A 25009-nucleotide genomic window follows, 5' to 3' on the forward strand; every position below is an offset into this window, starting at 1 on the left:
CTCTCATAGGGTGTCGGTTATGTGGAGAAAATGATGATTTGAAGCTGCTTAGACTAGAAGGGATAATCAAATTGCACTCCTCTACATTTCCATGTACTACAATTCCCATAAGCCCCTACCAGCATTTGCTAGCAGAGGCTCATGGGAGTTACAGTCCACCGACATCTCAAAGGCCACAGTTTGACTAATTCAACCTTAGAGACAACTGAGGCCTGCTTGGTGATCGTGGACCATTCCACTTCTCGCTCACAGGGTATGTGTTATATGGAGAAAAAAGGTGATTTGAAGGTGCTTAGACTAGAAGGGATAATCAAATTGCACTCCTCTACATTTCCATGTACTACAATTCCCATAAGCCCCTACCAGCATTTGCTAGCAGACACTCATGGGACTTACAGTCCACAGACATCTCAATGGCCACAGTTTGACTAATTCAACCTTAGAGACAACTGAGGCCTGCTTGGTGATCGTGGACCATTCCAGTTCTCGCTCACAGGGTATGTTATATGGAGAAAAAAGATGATTTGAAGGTGTTTAGACAAAAAGGGATAATTAAACTGCACTCCTCCACATTTCCATGGACTACAATTCCCATAAGCCCCTGCCAGGATTTGCTAGCAGAGGCTCATGGGACATATAGCCCACAGACATCTCAAAGGCCACAGTTTGACTAACCTAACCATACAGACAACTGAGGCCTGCTGGGTAACTATGGACCATTGCAGTTGTCATGGACCTCTGAGCCCCTCTTCTATGACAGCTGCCTTTTTAGGGGAGAAATATGAAAGTTGATTTTAAACCTCTTAGGGACAAATCGAGGTCTGCTGGACGACTGTGGCCACAAGTTCTTCCAGACCTCTCCCATAGGTTGCCTGTTATGGGGAGAGGAAGAAAATGTGACTTTAATCTACTTAGGGACAAACTGAGGCCTGCTGGGTAACTGTGGGCCGTTCCAGTTCTCTCAGACCTCTCTGATAGGGTGTCGGTTATGTGGAGAAAATGATGATTTGAAGCTGCTTAGACAAGAAGGGATAATCAAACTGCACTCCTCCACATTTCCATGGCCTACAATTCCCATAAGCCCCTACCAGGATTTGCTAGCAGAGGCTCATGGGACATATAGCCCACAGACATCTCAAAGGCCACAGTTTGACTAACCTAACCATACAGACAACTGAGGCCTGCTGGGTAACTATGGACCATTGCAGTTCTCATGGACCTCTGAGCCCCTCTTCTATGACAGCTGCCTTTTTAGGGGAGAAATATGAAAGTTGATTTTAAACCTCTTAGGGACAAATTGAGGTCTGCTGGACGACTGTGGCCACAAGTTCTTCCAGACCTCTCCCATAGGTTGCCTGTTATGGGGAGAGGAAGAAAATGTGACTTTAATCTACTTAGGGACAAACTGAGGCCTGCTGGGTAACTGTGGGCCGTTCCAGTTCTCTCAGACCTCTCTCATAGGGTGTCGGTTATGTGGAGAAAATGATGATTTGAAGCTGCTTAGACTAGAAGGGATAATCAAATTGCACTCCTCTACATTTCCATGTACTACAATTCCCATAAGCCCCTACCAGCATTTGCTAGCAGAGGCTCATGGGAGTTACAGTCCACCGACATCTCAAAGGCCACAGTTTGACTAATTCAACCTTAGAGACAACTGAGGCCTGCTTGGTGATCGTGGACCATTCCACTTCTCGCTCACAGGGTATCTCTTATATGGAGAGAAAAGATGATTTGAAAGTGCTTAGACAAGAAGGGACAATCAAACTGCACTCCTCCACATTTCCATGGACTACAATTCCCATAAGCCCCTGCCAGGATTTGCTAGCAGAGGCTCATGGGACATATAGCCCACAGACATCTCAAAGGCCACAGTTTGACTAACCTAACCATACAGACAACTGAGGCCAGCAGGGTAACTATGGACCATTGCAGTTCTCATGGACCTCTGAGCCCCTCTTCTATGACAGCTGCCTTTTTAGGGGAGAAATATGAAAGTTGATTTTAAACCTCTTAGGGACAAATCGAGGTCTGCTGGACGACTGTGGCCACAAGTTCTTCCAGACCTCTCCCATAGGTTGCCTGTTATGGGGAGAGGAAGAAAATGTGACTTTAATCTACTTAGGGACAAACTGAGGCCTGCTGGGTAACTGTTGGCCGTTCCAGTGCTCTCAGACCTCTCTCATAGGGTGTCGGTTATGTGGAGAAAATGATGATTTGAAGCTGCTTAGACTAGAAGGGATAATCAAACTGCACTCCTCCACATTTCCATGGACTACAATTCCCATAAGCCCCTGCCAGCATTTGCTAGCAGAGGCTCATGGGACATATAGCCCACAGACATCTCAAAGGCCACAGTTTGACTAACCTAACCATACAGACAACTGAGGCCTGCTGGGTAACTATGGACCATTGCAGTTCTCATGGACCTCTGAGCCCCTCTTCTATGACAGCTGCCTTTTTAGGGGAGAAATATGAAAGTTGATTTTAAACCTCTTAGGGACAAATCGAGGTCTGCTGGACGACTGTGGCCACAAGTTCTTCCAGACCTCTCCCATAGGTTGCCTGTTATGGGGAGAGGAAGAAAATGTGACTTTAATCTACTTAGGGACAAACTGAGGCCTGCTGGGTAACTGTGGGCCGTTCCAGTTCTCTCAGACCTCTCTCATAGGGTGTCGGTTATGTGGAGAAAATGATGATTTGAAGCTGCTTAGACTAGAAGGGATAATCAAATTGCACTCCTCTACATTTCCATGTACTACAATTCCCATAAGCCCCTACCAGCATTTGCTAGCAGAGGCTCATGGGAGTTACAGTCCACCGACATCTCAAAGGCCACAGTTTGACTAATTCAACCTTAGAGACAACTGAGGCCTGCTTGGTGATCGTGGACCATTCCAGTTCTCGCTCACAGGGTATGTTATATGGAGAAAAAAGATGATTTGAAGGTGTTTAGACAAAAAGGGATAATTAAACTGCACTCCTCCACATTTCCATGGACTACAATTCCCATAAGCCCCTACCAGCATTTGCTAGCAGACACTCATGGGACTTACAGTCCACAGACATCTCAATGGCCACAGTTTGACTAATTCAACCTTAGAGACAACTGAGGCCTGCTTGGTGATCGTGGACCATTCCAGTTCTCGCTCACAGGGTATGTTATATGGAGAAAAAAGATGATTTGAAGGTGTTTAGACAAAAAGGGATAATTAAACTGCACTCCTCCACATTTCCATGGACTACAATTCCCATAAGCCCCTGCCAGGATTTGCTAGCAGAGGCTCATGGGACATATAGCCCACAGACATCTCAAAGGTCACAGTTTGACTAACCCAACCATACAGACAACTGAGGCCTGCTGGGTAACTATGGACCATTGCAGTTCTCATGGACCTCTGAGCCCCTCTTCTATGAAAGCTGCCTTTTTAGGGGAGAAATATGAAAGTTGATTTTAAACCTCTTAGGGACAAATCGAGGTCTGCTGGACGACTGTGGCCACAAGTTCTTCCAGACCTCTCCCATAGGTTGCCTGTTATGGGGAGAGGAAGAAAATGTGACTTTAATCTACTTAGGGACAAACTGAGGCCTGCTGGGTAACTGTGGGCCGTTCCAGTTCTCTCAGACCTCTCTCATAGGGTGTCGGTTATGTGGAGAAAATGATGATTTGAAGCTGCTTAGACAAGAAGGGATAATCAAACTGCACTCCTCCACATTTCCATGGCCTACAATTCCCATAAGCCCCTACCAGGATTTGCTAGCAGAGGCTCATGGGACATATAGCCCACAGACATCTCAAAGGCCACAGTTTGACTAACCTAACCATACAGACAACTGAGGCCTGCTGGGTAACTATGGACCATTGCAGTTCTCATGGACCTCTGAGCCCCTCTTCTATGACAGCTGCCTTTTTAGGGGAGAAATATGAAAGTTGATTTTAAACCTCTTAGGGACAAATTGAGGTCTGCTGGACGACTGTGGCCACAAGTTCTTCCAGACCTCTCCCATAGGTTGCCTGTTATGGGGAGAGGAAGAAAATGTGACTTTAATCTACTTAGGGACAAACTGAGGCCTGCTGGGTAACTGTGGGCCGTTCCAGTTCTCTCAGACCTCTCTCATAGGGTGTCGGTTATGTGGAGAAAATGATGATTTGAAGCTGCTTAGACTAGAAGGGGTAATCAAATTGCACTCCTCTACATTTCCATGTACTACAATTCCCATAAGCCCCTACCAGCATTTGCTAGCAGAGGCTCATGGGAGTTACAGTCCACCGACATCTCAAAGGCCACAGTTTGACTAATTCAACCTTAGAGACAACTGAGGCCTGCTTGGTGATCGTGGACCATTCCACTTCTCGCTCACAGGGTATCTCTTATATGGAGAGAAAAGATGATTTGAAAGTGCTTAGACAAGAAGGGATAATCAAACTGCACTCCTCCACATTTCCATGGACTACAATTCCCATAAGCCCCTGCCAGGATTTGCTAGCAGAGGCTCATGGGACATATAGCCCACAGACATCTCAAAGGCCACAGTTTGACTAACCTAACCATACAGACAACTGAGGCCTGCTGGGTAACTATGGACCATTGCAGTTCTCATGGACCTCTGAGCCCCTCTTCTATGACAGCTGCCTTTTTAGGGGAGAAATATGAAAGTTGATTTTAAACCTCTTAGGGACAAATTGAGGTCTGCTGGACGACTGTGGCCACAAGTTCTTCCAGACCTCTCCCATAGGTTGCCTGTTATGGGGAGAGGAAGAAAATGTGACTTTAATCTACTTAGGGACAAACTGAGGCCTGCTGGGTAACTGTGGGCCGTTCCAGTTCTCTCACACCTCTCTCATAGGGTGTCGGTTATGTGGAGAAAATGATGATTTGAAGCTGCTTAGACTAGAAGGGATAATCAAATTGCACTCCTCTACATTTCCATGTACTACAATTCCCATAAGCCCCTACCAGCATTTGCTAGCAGAGGCTCATGGGAGTTACAGTCCACCGACATCTCAAAGGCCACAGTTTGACTAATTCAACCTTAGAGACAACTGAGGCCTGCTTGGTGATCGTGGACCATTCCACTTCTCGCTCACAGGGTATGTGTTATATGGAGAAAAAAGGTGATTTGAAGGTGCTTAGACTAGAAGGGATAATCAAATTGCACTCCTCTACATTTCCATGTACTACAATTCCCATAAGCCCCTACCAGCATTTGCTAGCAGACACTCATGGGACTTACAGTCCACAGACATCTCAATGGCCACAGTTTGACTAATTCAACCTTAGAGACAACTGAGGCCTGCTTGGTGATCGTGGACCATTCCAGTTCTCGCTCACAGGGTATGTTATATGGAGAAAAAAGATGATTTGAAGGTGTTTAGACAAAAAGGGATAATTAAACTGCACTCCTCCACATTTCCATGGACTACAATTCCCATAAGCCCCTGCCAGGATTTGCTAGCAGAGGCTCATGGGACATATAGCCCACAGACATCTCAAAGGCCACAGTTTGACTAACCCAACCATACAGACAACTGAGGCCTGCTGGGTAACTATGGACCATTGCAGTTCTCATGGACCTCTGAGCCCCTCTTCTATGAAAGCTGCCTTTTTAGGGGAGAAATATGAAAGTTGATTTTAAACCTCTTAGGGACAAATCGAGGTCTGCTGGACGACTGTGGCCACAAGTTCTTCCAGACCTCTCCCATAGGTTGCCTGTTATGGGGAGAGGAAGAAAATGTGACTTTAATCTACTTAGGGACAAACTGAGGCCTGCTGGGTAACTGTTGGCCGTTCCAGTTCTCTCAGACCTCTCTCATGGGGTGTCGGTTATGTGGAGAAAATGATGATTTGAAGCTGCTTAGACTAGAAGGGATAATCAAACTGCACTCCTCCACATTTCCATGGACTACAATTCCCATAAGCCCCTGCCAGCATTTGCTAGCAGAGGCTCATGGGACATATAGCCCACAGACATCTCAAAGGCCACAGTTTGACTAACCTAACCATACAGACAACTGAGGCCTGCTGGGTAACTATGGACCATTGCAGTTGTCATGGACCTCTGAGCCCCTCTTCTATGACAGCTGCCTTTTTAGGGGAGAAATATGAAAGTTGATTTTAAACCTCTTAGGGACAAATCGAGGTCTGCTGGACGACTGTGGCCACAAGTTCTTCCAGACCTCTCCCATAGGTTGCCTGTTATGGGGAGAGGAAGAAAATGTGACTTTAATCTACTTAGGGACAAACTGAGGCCTGCTGGGTAACTGTGGGCCGTTCCAGTTCTCTCAGACCTCTCTGATAGGGTGTCGGTTATGTGGAGAAAATGATGATTTGAAGCTGCTTAGACAAGAAGGGATAATCAAACTGCACTCCTCCACATTTCCATGGCCTACAATTCCCATAAGCCCCTACCAGGATTTGCTAGCAGAGGCTCATGGGACATATAGCCCACAGACATCTCAAAGGCCACAGTTTGACTAACCTAACCATACAGACAACTGAGGCCTGCTGGGTAACTATGGACCATTGCAGTTCTCATGGACCTCTGAGCCCCTCTTCTATGACAGCTGCCTTTTTAGGGGAGAAATATGAAAGTTGATTTTAAACCTCTTAGGGACAAATTGAGGTCTGCTGGACGACTGTGGCCACAAGTTCTTCCAGACCTCTCCCATAGGTTGCCTGTTATGGGGAGAGGAAGAAAATGTGACTTTAATCTACTTAGGGACAAACTGAGGCCTGCTGGGTAACTGTGGGCCGTTCCAGTTCTCTCAGACCTCTCTCATAGGGTGTCGGTTATGTGGAGAAAATGATGATTTGAAGCTGCTTAGACTAGAAGGGATAATCAAATTGCACTCCTCTACATTTCCATGTACTACAATTCCCATAAGCCCCTACCAGCATTTGCTAGCAGAGGCTCATGGGAGTTACAGTCCACCGACATCTCAAAGGCCACAGTTTGACTAATTCAACCTTAGAGACAACTGAGGCCTGCTTGGTGATCGTGGACCATTCCACTTCTCGCTCACAGGGTATCTCTTATATGGAGAGAAAAGATGATTTGAAAGTGCTTAGACAAGAAGGGACAATCAAACTGCACTCCTCCACATTTCCATGGACTACAATTCCCATAAGCCCCTGCCAGGATTTGCTAGCAGAGGCTCATGGGACATATAGCCCACAGACATCTCAAAGGCCACAGTTTGACTAACCTAACCATACAGACAACTGAGGCCAGCAGGGTAACTATGGACCATTGCAGTTCTCATGGACCTCTGAGCCCCTCTTCTATGACAGCTGCCTTTTTAGGGGAGAAATATGAAAGTTGATTTTAAACCTCTTAGGGACAAATCGAGGTCTGCTGGACGACTGTGGCCACAAGTTCTTCCAGACCTCTCCCATAGGTTGCCTGTTATGGGGAGAGGAAGAAAATGTGACTTTAATCTACTTAGGGACAAACTGAGGCCTGCTGGGTAACTGTTGGCCGTTCCAGTGCTCTCAGACCTCTCTCATAGGGTGTCGGTTATGTGGAGAAAATGATGATTTGAAGCTGCTTAGACTAGAAGGGATAATCAAACTGCACTCCTCCACATTTCCATGGACTACAATTCCCATAAGCCCCTGCCAGCATTTGCTAGCAGAGGCTCATGGGACATATAGCCCACAGACATCTCAAAGGCCACAGTTTGACTAACCTAACCATACAGACAACTGAGGCCTGCTGGGTAACTATGGACCATTGCAGTTCTCATGGACCTCTGAGCCCCTCTTCTATGACAGCTGCCTTTTTAGGGGAGAAATATGAAAGTTGATTTTAAACCTCTTAGGGACAAATCGAGGTCTGCTGGACGACTGTGGCCACAAGTTCTTCCAGACCTCTCCCATAGGTTGCCTGTTATGGGGAGAGGAAGAAAATGTGACTTTAATCTACTTAGGGACAAACTGAGGCCTGCTGGGTAACTGTGGGCCGTTCCAGTTCTCTCAGACCTCTCTCATAGGGTGTCGGTTATGTGGAGAAAATGATGATTTGAAGCTGCTTAGACTAGAAGGGATAATCAAATTGCACTCCTCTACATTTCCATGTACTACAATTCCCATAAGCCCCTACCAGCATTTGCTAGCAGAGGCTCATGGGAGTTACAGTCCACCGACATCTCAAAGGCCACAGTTTGACTAATTCAACCTTAGAGACAACTGAGGCCTGCTTGGTGATCGTGGACCATTCCAGTTCTCGCTCACAGGGTATGTTATATGGAGAAAAAAGATGATTTGAAGGTGTTTAGACAAAAAGGGATAATTAAACTGCACTCCTCCACATTTCCATGGACTACAATTCCCATAAGCCCCTACCAGCATTTGCTAGCAGACACTCATGGGACTTACAGTCCACAGACATCTCAATGGCCACAGTTTGACTAATTCAACCTTAGAGACAACTGAGGCCTGCTTGGTGATCGTGGACCATTCCAGTTCTCGCTCACAGGGTATGTTATATGGAGAAAAAAGATGATTTGAAGGTGTTTAGACAAAAAGGGATAATTAAACTGCACTCCTCCACATTTCCATGGACTACAATTCCCATAAGCCCCTGCCAGGATTTGCTAGCAGAGGCTCATGGGACATATAGCCCACAGACATCTCAAAGGTCACAGTTTGACTAACCCAACCATACAGACAACTGAGGCCTGCTGGGTAACTATGGACCATTGCAGTTCTCATGGACCTCTGAGCCCCTCTTCTATGAAAGCTGCCTTTTTAGGGGAGAAATATGAAAGTTGATTTTAAACCTCTTAGGGACAAATCGAGGTCTGCTGGACGACTGTGGCCACAAGTTCTTCCAGACCTCTCCCATAGGTTGCCTGTTATGGGGAGAGGAAGAAAATGTGACTTTAATCTACTTAGGGACAAACTGAGGCCTGCTGGGTAACTGTGGGCCGTTCCAGTTCTCTCAGACCTCTCTCATAGGGTGTCGGTTATGTGGAGAAAATGATGATTTGAAGCTGCTTAGACTAGAAGGGGTAATCAAATTGCACTCCTCTACATTTCCATGTACTACAATTCCCATAAGCCCCTACCAGCATTTGCTAGCAGAGGCTCATGGGAGTTACAGTCCACCGACATCTCAAAGGCCACAGTTTGACTAATTCAACCTTAGAGACAACTGAGGCCTGCTTGGTGATCGTGGACCATTCCACTTCTCGCTCACAGGGTATCTCTTATATGGAGAGAAAAGATGATTTGAAAGTGCTTAGACAAGAAGGGATAATCAAACTGCACTCCTCCACATTTCCATGGACTACAATTCCCATAAGCCCCTGCCAGGATTTGCTAGCAGAGGCTCATGGGACATATAGCCCACAGACATCTCAAAGGCCACAGTTTGACTAACCTAACCATACAGACAACTGAGGCCTGCTGGGTAACTATGGACCATTGCAGTTCTCATGGACCTCTGAGCCCCTCTTCTATGACAGCTGCCTTTTTAGGGGAGAAATATGAAAGTTGATTTTAAACCTCTTAGGGACAAATTGAGGTCTGCTGGACGACTGTGGCCACAAGTTCTTCCAGACCTCTCCCATAGGTTGCCTGTTATGGGGAGAGGAAGAAAATGTGACTTTAATCTACTTAGGGACAAACTGAGGCCTGCTGGGTAACTGTGGGCCGTTCCAGTTCTCTCACACCTCTCTCATAGGGTGTCGGTTATGTGGAGAAAATGATGATTTGAAGCTGCTTAGACTAGAAGGGATAATCAAATTGCACTCCTCTACATTTCCATGTACTACAATTCCCATAAGCCCCTACCAGCATTTGCTAGCAGAGGCTCATGGGAGTTACAGTCCACCGACATCTCAAAGGCCACAGTTTGACTAATTCAACCTTAGAGACAACTGAGGCCTGCTTGGTGATCGTGGACCATTCCAGTTCTCGCTCACAGGGTATGTGTTATATGGAGAAAAAAGGTGATTTGAAGGTGCTTAGACTAGAAGGGATAATCAAATTGCACTCCTCTACATTTCCATGTACTACAATTCCCATAAGCCCCTACCAGCATTTGCTAGCAGACACTCATGGGACTTACAGTCCACAGACATCTCAATGGCCACAGTTTGACTAATTCAACCTTAGAGACAACTGAGGCCTGCTTGGTGATCGTGGACCATTCCAGTTCTCGCTCACAGGGTATGTTATATGGAGAAAAAAGATGATTTGAAGGTGTTTAGACAAAAAGGGATAATTAAACTGCACTCCTCCACATTTCCATGGACTACAATTCCCATAAGCCCCTGCCAGGATTTGCTAGCAGAGGCTCATGGGACATATAGCCCACAGACATCTCAAAGGCCACAGTTTGACTAACCCAACCATACAGACAACTGAGGCCTGCTGGGTAACTATGGACCATTGCAGTTCTCATGGACCTCTGAGCCCCTCTTCTATGAAAGCTGCCTTTTTAGGGGAGAAATATGAAAGTTGATTTTAAACCTCTTAGGGACAAATCGAGGTCTGCTGGACGACTGTGGCCACAAGTTCTTCCAGACCTCTCCCATAGGTTGCCTGTTATGGGGAGAGGAAGAAAATGTGACTTTAATCTACTTAGGGACAAACTGAGGCCTGCTGGGTAACTGTTGGCCGTTCCAGTTCTCTCAGACCTCTCTCATGGGGTGTCGGTTATGTGGAGAAAATGATGATTTGAAGCTGCTTAGACTAGAAGGGATAATCAAACTGCACTCCTCCACATTTCCATGGACTACAATTCCCATAAGCCCCTGCCAGCATTTGCTAGCAGAGGCTCATGGGACATATAGCCCACAGACATCTCAAAGGCCACAGTTTGACTAACCTAACCATACAGACAACTGAGGCCTGCTGGGTAACTATGGACCATTGCAGTTGTCATGGACCTCTGAGCCCCTCTTCTATGACAGCTGCCTTTTTAGGGGAGAAATATGAAAGTTGATTTTAAACCTCTTAGGGACAAATCGAGGTCTGCTGGACGACTGTGGCCACAAGTTCTTCCAGACCTCTCCCATAGGTTGCCTGTTATGGGGAGAGGAAGAAAATGTGACTTTAATCTACTTAGGGACAAACTGAGGCCTGCTGGGTAACTGTGGGCCGTTCCAGTTCTCTCAGACCTCTCTGATAGGGTGTCGGTTATGTGGAGAAAATGATGATTTGAAGCTGCTTAGACAAGAAGGGATAATCAAACTGCACTCCTCCACATTTCCATGGCCTACAATTCCCATAAGCCCCTACCAGGATTTGCTAGCAGAGGCTCATGGGACATATAGCCCACAGACATCTCAAAGGCCACAGTTTGACTAACCTAACCATACAGACAACTGAGGCCTGCTGGGTAACTATGGACCATTGCAGTTCTCATGGACCTCTGAGCCCCTCTTCTATGACAGCTGCCTTTTTAGGGGAGAAATATGAAAGTTGATTTTAAACCTCTTAGGGACAAATTGAGGTCTGCTGGACGACTGTGGCCACAAGTTCTTCCAGACCTCTCCCATAGGTTGCCTGTTATGGGGAGAGGAAGAAAATGTGACTTTAATCTACTTAGGGACAAACTGAGGCCTGCTGGGTAACTGTGGGCCGTTCCAGTTCTCTCAGACCTCTCTCATAGGGTGTCGGTTATGTGGAGAAAATGATGATTTGAAGCTGCTTAGACTAGAAGGGATAATCAAATTGCACTCCTCTACATTTCCATGTACTACAATTCCCATAAGCCCCTACCAGCATTTGCTAGCAGAGGCTCATGGGAGTTACAGTCCACCGACATCTCAAAGGCCACAGTTTGACTAATTCAACCTTAGAGACAACTGAGGCCTGCTTGGTGATCGTGGACCATTCCAGTTCTCGCTCACAGGGTATGTTATATGGAGAAAAAAGATGATTTGAAGGTGTTTAGACAAAAAGGGATAATTAAACTGCACTCCTCCACATTTCCATGGACTACAATTCCCATAAGCCCCTACCAGCATTTGCTAGCAGACACTCATGGGACTTACAGTCCACAGACATCTCAATGGCCACAGTTTGACTAATTCAACCTTAGAGACAACTGAGGCCTGCTTGGTGATCGTGGACCATTCCAGTTCTCGCTCACAGGGTATGTTATATGGAGAAAAAAGATGATTTGAAGGTGTTTAGACAAAAAGGGATAATTAAACTGCACTCCTCCACATTTCCATGGACTACAATTCCCATAAGCCCCTGCCAGGATTTGCTAGCAGAGGCTCATGGGACATATAGCCCACAGACATCTCAAAGGTCACAGTTTGACTAACCCAACCATACAGACAACTGAGGCCTGCTGGGTAACTATGGACCATTGCAGTTCTCATGGACCTCTGAGCCCCTCTTCTATGAAAGCTGCCTTTTTAGGGGAGAAATATGAAAGTTGATTTTAAACCTCTTAGGGACAAATCGAGGTCTGCTGGACGACTGTGGCCACAAGTTCTTCCAGACCTCTCCCATAGGTTGCCTGTTATGGGGAGAGGAAGAAAATGTGACTTTAATCTACTTAGGGACAAACTGAGGCCTGCTGGGTAACTGTTGGCCGTTCCAGTGCTCTCAGACCTCTCTCATAGGGTGTCGGTTATGTGGAGAAAATGATGATTTGAAGCTGCTTAGACTAGAAGGGATAATCAAACTGCACTCCTCCACATTTCCATGGACTACAATTCCCATAAGCCCCTGCCAGCATTTGCTAGCAGAGGCTCATGGGACATATAGCCCACAGACATCTCAAAGGCCACAGTTTGACTAACCTAACCATACAGACAACTGAGGCCTGCTGGGTAACTATGGACCATTGCAGTTCTCATGGACCTCTGAGCCCCTCTTCTATGACAGCTGCCTTTTTAGGGGAGAAATATGAAAGTTGATTTTAAACCTCTTAGGGACAAATCGAGGTCTGCTGGACGACTGTGGCCACAAGTTCTTCCAGACCTCTCCCATAGGTTGCCTGTTATGGGGAGAGGAAGAAAATGTGACTTTAATCTACTTAGGGACAAACTGAGGCCTGCTGGGTAACTGTGGGCCGTTCCAGTTCTCTCAGACCTCTCTCATAGGGTGTCGGTTATGTGGAGAAAATGATGATTTGAAGCTGCTTAGACTAGAAGGGATAATCAAATTGCACTCCTCTACATTTCCATGTACTACAATTCCCATAAGCCCCTACCAGCATTTGCTAGCAGAGGCTCATGGGAGTTACAGTCCACCGACATCTCAAAGGCCACAGTTTGACTAATTCAACCTTAGAGACAACTGAGGCCTGCTTGGTGATCGTGGACCATTCCAGTTCTCGCTCACAGGGTATGTTATATGGAGAAAAAAGATGATTTGAAGGTGTTTAGACAAAAAGGGATAATTAAACTGCACTCCTCCACATTTCCATGGACTACAATTCCCATAAGCCCCTACCAGCATTTGCTAGCAGACACTCATGGGACTTACAGTCCACAGACATCTCAATGGCCACAGTTTGACTAATTCAACCTTAGAGACAACTGAGGCCTGCTTGGTGATCGTGGACCATTCCAGTTCTCGCTCACAGGGTATGTTATATGGAGAAAAAAGATGATTTGAAGGTGTTTAGACAAAAAGGGATAATTAAACTGCACTCCTCCACATTTCCATGGACTACAATTCCCATAAGCCCCTGCCAGGATTTGCTAGCAGAGGCTCATGGGACATATAGCCCACAGACATCTCAAAGGTCACAGTTTGACTAACCCAACCATACAGACAACTGAGGCCTGCTGGGTAACTATGGACCATTGCAGTTCTCATGGACCTCTGAGCCCCTCTTCTATGAAAGCTGCCTTTTTAGGGGAGAAATATGAAAGTTGATTTTAAACCTCTTAGGGACAAATCGAGGTCTGCTGGACGACTGTGGCCACAAGTTCTTCCAGACCTCTCCCATAGGTTGCCTGTTATGGGGAGAGGAAGAAAATGTGACTTTAATCTACTTAGGGACAAACTGAGGCCTGCTGGGTAACTGTGGGCCGTTCCAGTTCTCTCAGACCTCTCTCATGGGGTGTCGGTTATGTGGAGAAAATGATGATTTGAAGCTGCTTAGACTAGAAGGGATAATCAAACTGCACTCCTCCACATTTCCATGGACTACAATTCCCATAAGCCCCTGCCAGCATTTGCTAGCAGAGGCTCATGGGACATATAGCCCACAGACATCTCAAAGGCCACAGTTTGACTAACCTAACCATACAGACAACTGAGGCCTGCTGGGTAACTATGGACCATTGCAGTTCTCATGGACCTCTGAGCCCCTCTTCTATGACAGCTGCCTTTTTAGGGGAGAAATATGAAAGTTGATTTTAAACCTCTTAGGGACAAATCGAGGTCTGCTGGACGACTGTGGCCACAAGTTCTTCCAGACCTCTCCCATAGGTTGCCTGTTATGGGGAGAGGAAGAAAATGTGACTTTAATCTACTTAGGGACAAACTGAGGCCTGCTGGGTAACTGTGGGCCGTTCCAGTTCTCTCAGACCTCTCTCATAGGGTGTCGGTTATGTGGAGAAAATGATGATTTGAAGCTGCTTAGACAAGAAGGGATAATCAAACTGCACTCCTCCACATTTCCATGGCCTACAATTCCCATAAGCCCCTACCAGGATTTGCTAGCAGAGGCTCATGGGACATATAGCCCACAGACATCTCAAAGGCCACAGTTTGACTAACCTAACCATACAGACAACTGAGGCCTGCTGGGTAACTATGGACTATTGCAGTTCTCATGGACCTCTGAGCCCCTCTTCTATGACAGCTGCCTTTTTAGGGGAGAAATATGAAAGTTGATTTTAAACCTCTTAGGGACAAATTGAGGTCTGCTGGACGACTGTGGCCACAAGTTCTTCCAGACCTCTCCCATAGGTTGCCTGTTATGGGGAGAGGAAGAAAATGTGACTTTAATCTACTTAGGGACAAACTGAGGCCTGCTGGGTAACTGTGGGCCGTTCCAGTTCTCTCAGACCTCTCTCATAGGGTGTCGGTTATGTGGAGAAAATGATGATTTGAAGCTGCTTAGACTAGAAGGGGTAATCAAATTGCACTCCTCTACATTTCCATGTACTACAATTCCCATAAGCCCCTACCAGCATTTGCTAGCAGAGGCTCATGGGAGTTACAGTCCACCGACATCTCAAAGGCCACAGTTTGACTAATTCAACCTTAGAGACAACTGAGGCCTGCTTGGTGATCGTGGACCATTCCACTTCTCGCTCACAGGGTATCTCTTATATGGAGAGAAAAGATGATTTGAAAGTGCTTAGACAAGAAGGGATAATCAAACTGCACTCCTCCACATTTCCATGGACTACAATTCCCATAAGCCCCTGCCAGGATTTGCTAGCAGAGGCTCATGGGACATATAGCCCACAGACATCTCAAAGGCCACAGTTTGACTAACCTAACCATACAGACAACTGAGGCCTGCTGGGTAACTATGGACCATTGCAGTTCTCATGGACCTCTGAGCCCCTCTTCTATGACAGCTGCCTTTTTAGGGGAGAAATATGAAAGTTGATTTTAAACCTCTTAGGGACAAATTGAGGTCTGCTGGACGACTGTGGCCACAAGTTCTTCCAGACCTCTCCCATAGGTTGCCTGTTATGGGGAGAGGAAGAAAATGTGACTTTAATCTACTTAGGGACAAACTGAGGCCTGCTGGGTAACTGTGGGCCGTTCCAGTTCTCTCACACCTCTCTCATAGGGTGTCGGTTATGTGGAGAAAATGATGATTTGAAGCTGCTTAGACTAGAAGGGATAATCAAATTGCACTCCTCTACATTTCCATGTACTACAATTCCCATAAGCCCCTACCAGCATTTGCTAGCAGAGGCTCATGGGAGTTACAGTCCACCGACATCTCAAAGGCCACAGTTTGACTAATTCAACCTTAGAGACAACTGAGGCCTGCTTGGTGATCGTGGACCATTCCACTTCTCGCTCACAGGGTATGTGTTATATGGAGAAAAAAGGTGATTTGAAGGTGCTTAGACTAGAAGGGATAATCAAATTGCACTCCTCTACATTTCCATGTACTACAATTCCCATAAGCCCCTACCAGCATTTGCTAGCAGACACTCATGGGACTTACAGTCCACAGACATCTCAATGGCCACAGTTTGACTAATTCAACCTTAGAGACAACTGAGGCCTGCTTGGTGATCGTGGACCATTCCAGTTCTCGCTCACAGGGTATGTTATATGGAGAAAAAAGATGATTTGAAGGTGTTTAGACAAAAAGGGATAATTAAACTGCACTCCTCCACATTTCCATGGACTACAATTCCCATAAGCCCCTGCCAGGATTTGCTAGCAGAGGCTCATGGGACATATAGCCCACAGACATCTCAAAGGCCACAGTTTGACTAACCCAACCATACAGACAACTGAGGCCTGCTGGGTAACTATGGACCATTGCAGTTCTCATGGACCTCTGAGCCCCTCTTCTATGAAAGCTGCCTTTTTAGGGGAGAAATATGAAAGTTGATTTTAAACCTCTTAGGGACAAATCGAGGTCTGCTGGACGACTGTGGCCACAAGTTCTTCCAGACCTCTCCCATAGGTTGCCTGTTATGGGGAGAGGAAGAAAATGTGACTTTAATCTACTTAGGGACAAACTGAGGCCTGCTGGGTAACTGTTGGCCGTTCCAGTTCTCTCAGACCTCTCTCATGGGGTGTCGGTTATGTGGAGAAAATGATGATTTGAAGCTGCTTAGACTAGAAGGGATAATCAAACTGCACTCCTCCACATTTCCATGGACTACAATTCCCATAAGCCCCTGCCAGCATTTGCTAGCAGAGGCTCATGGGACATATAGCCCACAGACATCTCAAAGGCCACAGTTTGACTAACCTAACCATACAGACAACTGAGGCCTGCTGGGTAACTATGGACCATTGCAGTTGTCATGGACCTCTGAGCCCCTCTTCTATGACAGCTGCCTTTTTAGGGGAGAAATATGAAAGTTGATTTTAAACCTCTTAGGGACAAATCGAGGTCTGCTGGACGACTGTGGCCACAAGTTCTTCCAGACCTCTCCCATAGGTTGCCTGTTATGGGGAGAGGAAGAAAATGTGACTTTAATCTACTTAGGGACAAACTGAGGCCTGCTGGGTAACTGTGGGCCGTTCCAGTTCTCTCAGACCTCTCTGATAGGGTGTCGGTTATGTGGAGAAAATGATGATTTGAAGCTGCTTAGACAAGAAGGGATAATCAAACTGCACTCCTCCACATTTCCATGGCCTACAATTCCCATAAGCCCCTACCAGGATTTGCTAGCAGAGGCTCATGGGACATATAGCCCACAGACATCTCAAAGGCCACAGTTTGACTAACCTAACCATACAGACAACTGAGGCCTGCTGGGTAACTATGGACCATTGCAGTTCTCATGGACCTCTGAGCCCCTCTTCTATGACAGCTGCCTTTTTAGGGGAGAAATATGAAAGTTGATTTTAAACCTCTTAGGGACAAATTGAGGTCTGCTGGACGACTGTGGCCACAAGTTCTTCCAGACCTCTCCCATAGGTTGCCTGTTATGGGGAGAGGAAGAAAATGTGACTTTAATCTACTTAGGGACAAACTGAGGCCTGCTGGGTAACTGTGGGCCGTTCCAGTTCTCTCAGACCTCTCTCATAGGGTGTCGGTTATGTGGAGAAAATGATGATTTGAAGCTGCTTAGACTAGAAGGGATAATCAAATTGCACTCCTCTACATTTCCATGTACTACAATTCCCATAAGCCCCTACCAGCATTTGCTAGCAGAGGCTCATGGGAGTTACAGTCCACCGACATCTCAAAGGCCACAGTTTGACTAATTCAACCTTAGAGACAACTGAGGCCTGCTTGGTGATCGTGGACCATTCCACTTCTCGCTCACAGGGTATGTGTTATATGGAGAAAAAAGGTGATTTGAAGGTGCTTAGACTAGAAGGGATAATCAAATTGCACTCCTCTACATTTCCATGTACTACAATTCCCATAAGCCCCTACCAGCATTTGCTAGCAGACACTCATGGGACTTACAGTCCACAGACATCTCAATGGCCACAGTTTGACTAATTCAACCTTAGAGACAACTGAGGCCTGCTTGGTGATCGTGGACCATTCCAGTTCTCGCTCACAGGGTATGTTATATGGAGAAAAAAGATGATTTGAAGGTGTTTAGACAAAAAGGGATAATTAAACTGCACTCCTCCACATTTCCATGGACTACAATTCCCATAAGCCCCTGCCAGGATTTGCTAGCAGAGGCTCATGGGACATATAGCCTACAGACATCTCAAAGGTCACAGTTTGACTAACCCAACCATACAGACAACTGAGGCCTGCTGGGTAACTATGGACCATTGCAGTTCTCATGGACCTCTGAGCCCCTCTTCTATGAAAGCTGCCTTTTTAGGGGAGAAATATGAAAGTTGATTTTAAACCTCTTAGGGACAAATCGAGGTCTGCTGGACGACTGTGGCCACAAGTTCTTCCAGACCTCTCCCATAGGTTGCCTGTTATGGGGAGAGGAAGAAAATGTGACTTTAATCTACTTAGGGACAAACTGAGGCCTGCTGGGTAACTGTGGGCCGTTCCAGTTCTCTCAGACCTCTCTCATGGGGTGTCGGTTATGTGGAGAAAATGATGATTTGAAGCTGCTTAGACTAGAAGGGATAATCAAACTGCACTCCTCCACATTTCCATGGACTACAATTCCCATAAGCCCCTGCCAGCATTTGCTAGCAGAGGCTCATGGGACATATAGCCCACAGACATCTCAAAGGCCACAGTTTGACTAACCTAACCATACAGACAACTGAGGCCTGCTGGGTAACTATGGACCATTGCAGTTCTCATGGACCTCTGAGCCCCTCTTCTATGACAGCTGCCTTTTTAGGGGAGAAATATGAAAGTTGATTTTAAACCTCTTAGGGACAAATCGAGGTCTGCTGGACGACTGTGGCCACAAGTTCTTCCAGACCTCTCCCATAGGTTGCCTGTTATGGGGAGAGGAAGAAAATGTGACTTTAATCTACTTAGGGACAAACTGAGGCCTGCTGGGTAACTGTGGGCCGTTCCAGTTCTCTCAGACCTCTCTCATAGGGTGTCGGTTATGTGGAGAAAATGATGATTTGAAGCTGCTTAGACAAGAAGGGATAATCAAACTGCACTCCTCCACATTTCCATGGCCTACAATTCCCATAAGCCCCTACCAGGATTTGCTAGCAGAGGCTCATGGGACATATAGCCCACAGACATCTCAAAGGCCACAGTTTGACTAACCTAACCATACAGACAACTGAGGCCTGCTGGGTAACTATGGACCATTGCAGTTCTCATGGACCTCTGAGCCCCTCTTCTATGACAGCTGCCTTTTTAGGGGAGAAATATGAAAGTTGATTTTAAACCTCTTAGGGACAAATTGAGGTCTGCTGGACGACTGTGGCCACAAGTTCTTCCAGACCTCTCCCATAGGTTGCCTGTTATGGGGAGAGGAAGAAAATGTGACTTTAATCTACTTAGGGACAAACTGAGGCCTGCTGGGTAACTGTGGGCCGTTCCAGTTCTCTCAGACCTCTCTCATAGGGTGTCGGTTATGTGGAGAAAATGATGATTTGAAGCTGCTTAGACTAGAAGGGGTAATCAAATTGCACTCCTCTACATTTCCATGTACTACAATTCCCATAAGCCCCTACCAGCATTTGCTAGCAGAGGCTCATGGGAGTTACAGTCCACCGACATCTCAAAGGCCACAGTTTGACTAATTCAACCTTAGAGACAACTGAGGCCTGCTTGGTGATCGTGGACCATTCCACTTCTCGCTCACAGGGTATCTCTTATATGGAGAGAAAAGATGATTTGAAAGTGCTTAGACAAGAAGGGATAATCAAACTGCACTCCTCCACATTTCCATGGACTACAATTCCCATAAGCCCCTGCCAGGATTTGCTAGCAGAGGCTCATGGGACATATAGCCCACAGACATCTCAAAGGCCACAGTTTGACTAACCTAACCATACAGACAACTGAGGCCTGCTGGGTAACTATGGACCATTGCAGTTCTCATGGACCTCTGAGCCCCTCTTCTATGACAGCTGCCTTTTTAGGGGAGAAATATGAAAGTTGATTTTAAACCTCTTAGGGACAAATTGAGGTCTGCTGGACGACTGTGGCCACAAGTTCTTCCAGACCTCTCCCATAGGTTGCCTGTTATGGGGAGAGGAAGAAAATGTGACTTTAATCTACTTAGGGACAAACTGAGGCCTGCTGGGTAACTGTGGGCCGTTCCAGTTCTCTCACACCTCTCTCATAGGGTGTCGGTTATGTGGAGAAAATGATGATTTGAAGCTGCTTAGACTAGAAGGGGTAATCAAATTGCACTCCTCTACATTTCCATGTACTACAATTCCCATAAGCCCCTACCAGCATTTGCTAGCAGAGGCTCATGGGAGTTACAGTCCACCGACATCTCAAAGGCCACAGTTTGACTAATTCAACCTTAGAGACAACTGAGGCCTGCTTGGTGATCGTGGACCATTCCACTTCTCGCTCACAGGGTATCTCTTATATGGAGAGAAAAGATGATTTGAAAGTGCTTAGACAAGAAGGGATAATCAAACTGCACTCCTCCACATTTCCATGGACTACAATTCCCATAAGCCCCTGCCAGGATTTGCTAGCAGAGGCTCATGGGACATATAGCCCACAGACATCTCAAAGGCCACAGTTTGACTAACCTAACCATACAGACAACTGAGGCCTGCTGGGTAACTATGGACCATTGCAGTTCTCATGGACCTCTGAGCCCCTCTTCTATGACAGCTGCCTTTTTAGGGGAGAAATATGAAAGTTGATTTTAAACCTCTTAGGGACAAATTGAGGTCTGCTGGACGACTGTGGCCACAAGTTCTTCCAGACCTCTCCCATAGGTTGCCTGTTATGGGGAGAGGAAGAAAATGTGACTTTAATCTACTTAGGGACAAACTGAGGCCTGCTGGGTAACTGTGGGCCGTTCCAGTTCTCTCACACCTCTCTCATAGGGTGTCGGTTATGTGGAGAAAATGATGATTTGAAGCTGCTTAGACTAGAAGGGATAATCAAATTGCACTCCTCTACATTTCCATGTACTACAATTCCCATAAGCCCCTACCAGCATTTGCTAGCAGAGGCTCATGGGAGTTACAGTCCACCGACATCTCAAAGGCCACAGTTTGACTAATTCAACCTTAGAGACAACTGAGGCCTGCTTGGTGATCGTGGACCATTCCACTTCTCGCTCACAGGGTATGTGTTATATGGAGAAAAAAGGTGATTTGAAGGTGCTTAGACTAGAAGGGATAATCAAATTGCACTCCTCTACATTTCCATGTACTACAATTCCCATAAGCCCCTACCAGCATTTGCTAGCAGACACTCATGGGACTTACAGTCCACAGACATCTCAATGGCCACAGTTTGACTAATTCAACCTTAGAGACAACTGAGGCCTGCTTGGTGATCGTGGACCATTCCAGTTCTCGCTCACAGGGTATGTTATATGGAGAAAAAAGATGATTTGAAGGTGTTTAGACAAAAAGGGATAATTAAACTGCACTCCTCCACATTTCCATGGACTACAATTCCCATAAGCCCCTGCCAGGATTTGCTAGCAGAGGCTCATGGGACATATAGCCCACAGACATCTCAAAGGCCACAGTTTGACTAACCCAACCATACAGACAACTGAGGCCTGCTGGGTAACTATGGACCATTGCAGTTCTCATGGACCTCTGAGCCCCTCTTCTATGAAAGCTGCCTTTTTAGGGGAGAAATATGAAAGTTGATTTTAAACCTCTTAGGGACAAATCGAGGTCTGCTGGACGACTGTGGCCACAAGTTCTTCCAGACCTCTCCCATAGGTTGCCTGTTATGGGGAGAGGAAGAAAATGTGACTTTAATCTACTTAGGGACAAACTGAGGCCTGCTGGGTAACTGTTGGCCGTTCCAGTTCTCTCAGACCTCTCTCATGGGGTGTCGGTTATGTGGAGAAAATGATGATTTGAAGCTGCTTAGACTAGAAGGGATAATCAAACTGCACTCCTCCACATTTCCATGGACTACAATTCCCATAAGCCCCTGCCAGCATTTGCTAGCAGAGGCTCATGGGACATATAGCCCACAGACATCTCAAAGGCCACAGTTTGACTAACCTAACCATACAGACAACTGAGGCCTGCTGGGTAACTATGGACCATTGCAGTTGTCATGGACCTCTGAGCCCCTCTTCTATGACAGCTGCCTTTTTAGGGGAGAAATATGAAAGTTGATTTTAAACCTCTTAGGGACAAATCGAGGTCTGCTGGACGACTGTGGCCACAAGTTCTTCCAGACCTCTCCCATAGGTTGCCTGTTATGGGGAGAGGAAGAAAATGTGACTTTAATCTACTTAGGGACAAACTGAGGCCTGCTGGGTAACTGTGGGCCGTTCCAGTTCTCTCAGACCTCTCTGATAGGGTGTCGGTTATGTGGAGAAAATGATGATTTGAAGCTGCTTAGACAAGAAGGGATAATCAAACTGCACTCCTCCACATTTCCATGGCCTACAATTCCCATAAGCCCCTACCAGGATTTGCTAGCAGAGGCTCATGGGACATATAGCCCACAGACATCTCAAAGGCCACAGTTTGACTAACCTAACCATACAGACAACTGAGGCCTGCTGGGTAACTATGGACCATTGCAGTTCTCATGGACCTCTGAGCCCCTCTTCTATGACAGCTGCCTTTTTAGGGGAGAAATATGAAAGTTGATTTTAAACCTCTTAGGGACAAATTGAGGTCTGCTGGACGACTGTGGCCACAAGTTCTTCCAGACCTCTCCCATAGGTTGCCTGTTATGGGGAGAGGAAGAAAATGTGACTTTAATCTACTTAGGGACAAACTGAGGCCTGCTGGGTAACTGTGGGCCGTTCCAGTTCTCTCAGACCTCTCTCATAGGGTGTCGGTTATGTGGAGAAAATGATGATTTGAAGCTGCTTAGACTAGAAGGGATAATCAAATTGCACTCCTCTACATTTCCATGTACTACAATTCCCATAAGCCCCTACCAGCATTTGCTAGCAGAGGCTCATGGGAGTTACAGTCCACCGACATCTCAAAGGCCACAGTTTGACTAATTCAACCTTAGAGACAACTGAGGCCTGCTTGGTGATCGTGGACCATTCCACTTCTCGCTCACAGGGTATGTGTTATATGGAGAAAAAAGGTGATTTGAAGGTGCTTAGACTAGAAGGGATAATCAAATTGCACTCCTCTACATTTCCATGTACTACAATTCCCATAAGCCCCTACCAGCATTTGCTAGCAGACACTCATGGGACTTACAGTCCACAGACATCTCAATGGCCACAGTTTGACTAATTCAACCTTAGAGACAACTGAGGCCTGCTTGGTGATCGTGGACCATTCCAGTTCTCGCTCACAGGGTATGTTATATGGAGAAAAAAGATGATTTGAAGGTGTTTAGACAAAAAGGGATAATTAAACTGCACTCCTCCACATTTCCATGGACTACAATTCCCATAAGCCCCTGCCAGGATTTGCTAGCAGAGGCTCATGGGACATATAGCCCACAGACATCTCAAAGGCCACAGTTTGACTAACCCAACCATACAGACAACTGAGGCCTGCTGGGTAACTATGGACCATTGCAGTTCTCATGGACCTCTGAGCCCCTCTTCTATGAAAGCTGCCTTTTTAGGGGAGAAATATGAAAGTTGATTTTAAACCTCTTAGGGACAAATCGAGGTCTGCTGGACGACTGTGGCCACAAGTTCTTCCAGACCTCTCCCATAGGTTGCCTGTTATGGGGAGAGGAAGAAAATGTGACTTTAATCTACTTAGGGACAAACTGAGGCCTGCTGGGTAACTGTTGGCCGTTCCAGTTCTCTCAGACCTCTCTCATGGGGTGTCGGTTATGTGGAGAAAATGATGATTTGAAGCTGCTTAGACTAGAAGGGATAATCAAACTGCACTCCTCCACATTTCCATGGACTACAATTCCCATAAGCCCCTGCCAGCATTTGCTAGCAGAGGCTCATGGGACATATAGCCCACAGACATCTCAAAGGCCACAGTTTGACTAACCTAACCATACAGACAACTGAGGCCTGCTGGGTAACTATGGACCATTGCAGTTGTCATGGACCTCTGAGCCCCTCTTCTATGACAGCTGCCTTTTTAGGGGAGAAATATGAAAGTTGATTTTAAACCTCTTAGGGACAAATCGAGGTCTGCTGGACGACTGTGGCCACAAGTTCTTCCAGACCTCTCCCATAGGTTGCCTGTTATGGGGAGAGGAAGAAAATGTGACTTTAATCTACTTAGGGACAAACTGAGGCCTGCTGGGTAACTGTGGGCCGTTCCAGTTCTCTCAGACCTCTCTGATAGGGTGTCGGTTATGTGGAGAAAATGATGATTTGAAGCTGCTTAGACAAGAAGGGATAATCAAACTGCACTCCTCCACATTTCCATGGCCTACAATTCCCATAAGCCCCTACCAGGATTTGCTAGCAGAGGCTCATGGGACATATAGCCCACAGACATCTCAAAGGCCACAGTTTGACTAACCTAACCATACAGACAACTGAGGCCTGCTGGGTAACTATGGACCATTGCAGTTCTCATGGACCTCTGAGCCCCTCTTCTATGACAGCTGCCTTTTTAGGGGAGAAATATGAAAGTTGATTTTAAACCTCTTAGGGACAAATCGAGGTCTGCTGGACGACTGTGGCCACAAGTTCTTCCAGACCTCTCCCATAGGTTGCCTGTTATGGGGAGAGGAAGAAAATGTGACTTTAATCTACTTAGGGACAAACTGAGGCCTGCTGGGTAACTGTGGGCCGTTCCAGTTCTCTCAGACCTCTCTCATAGGGTGTCGGTTATGTGGAGAAAATGATGATTTGAAGCTGCTTAGACTAGAAGGGATAATCAAATTGCACTCCTCTACATTTCCA

This window comes from Paroedura picta, chromosome 9 (genome assembly GCF_049243985.1).
Source record: "Paroedura picta isolate Pp20150507F chromosome 9, Ppicta_v3.0, whole genome shotgun sequence".
NCBI classification, from domain to species: Eukaryota; Metazoa; Chordata; class Lepidosauria; order Squamata; family Gekkonidae; genus Paroedura; species Paroedura picta.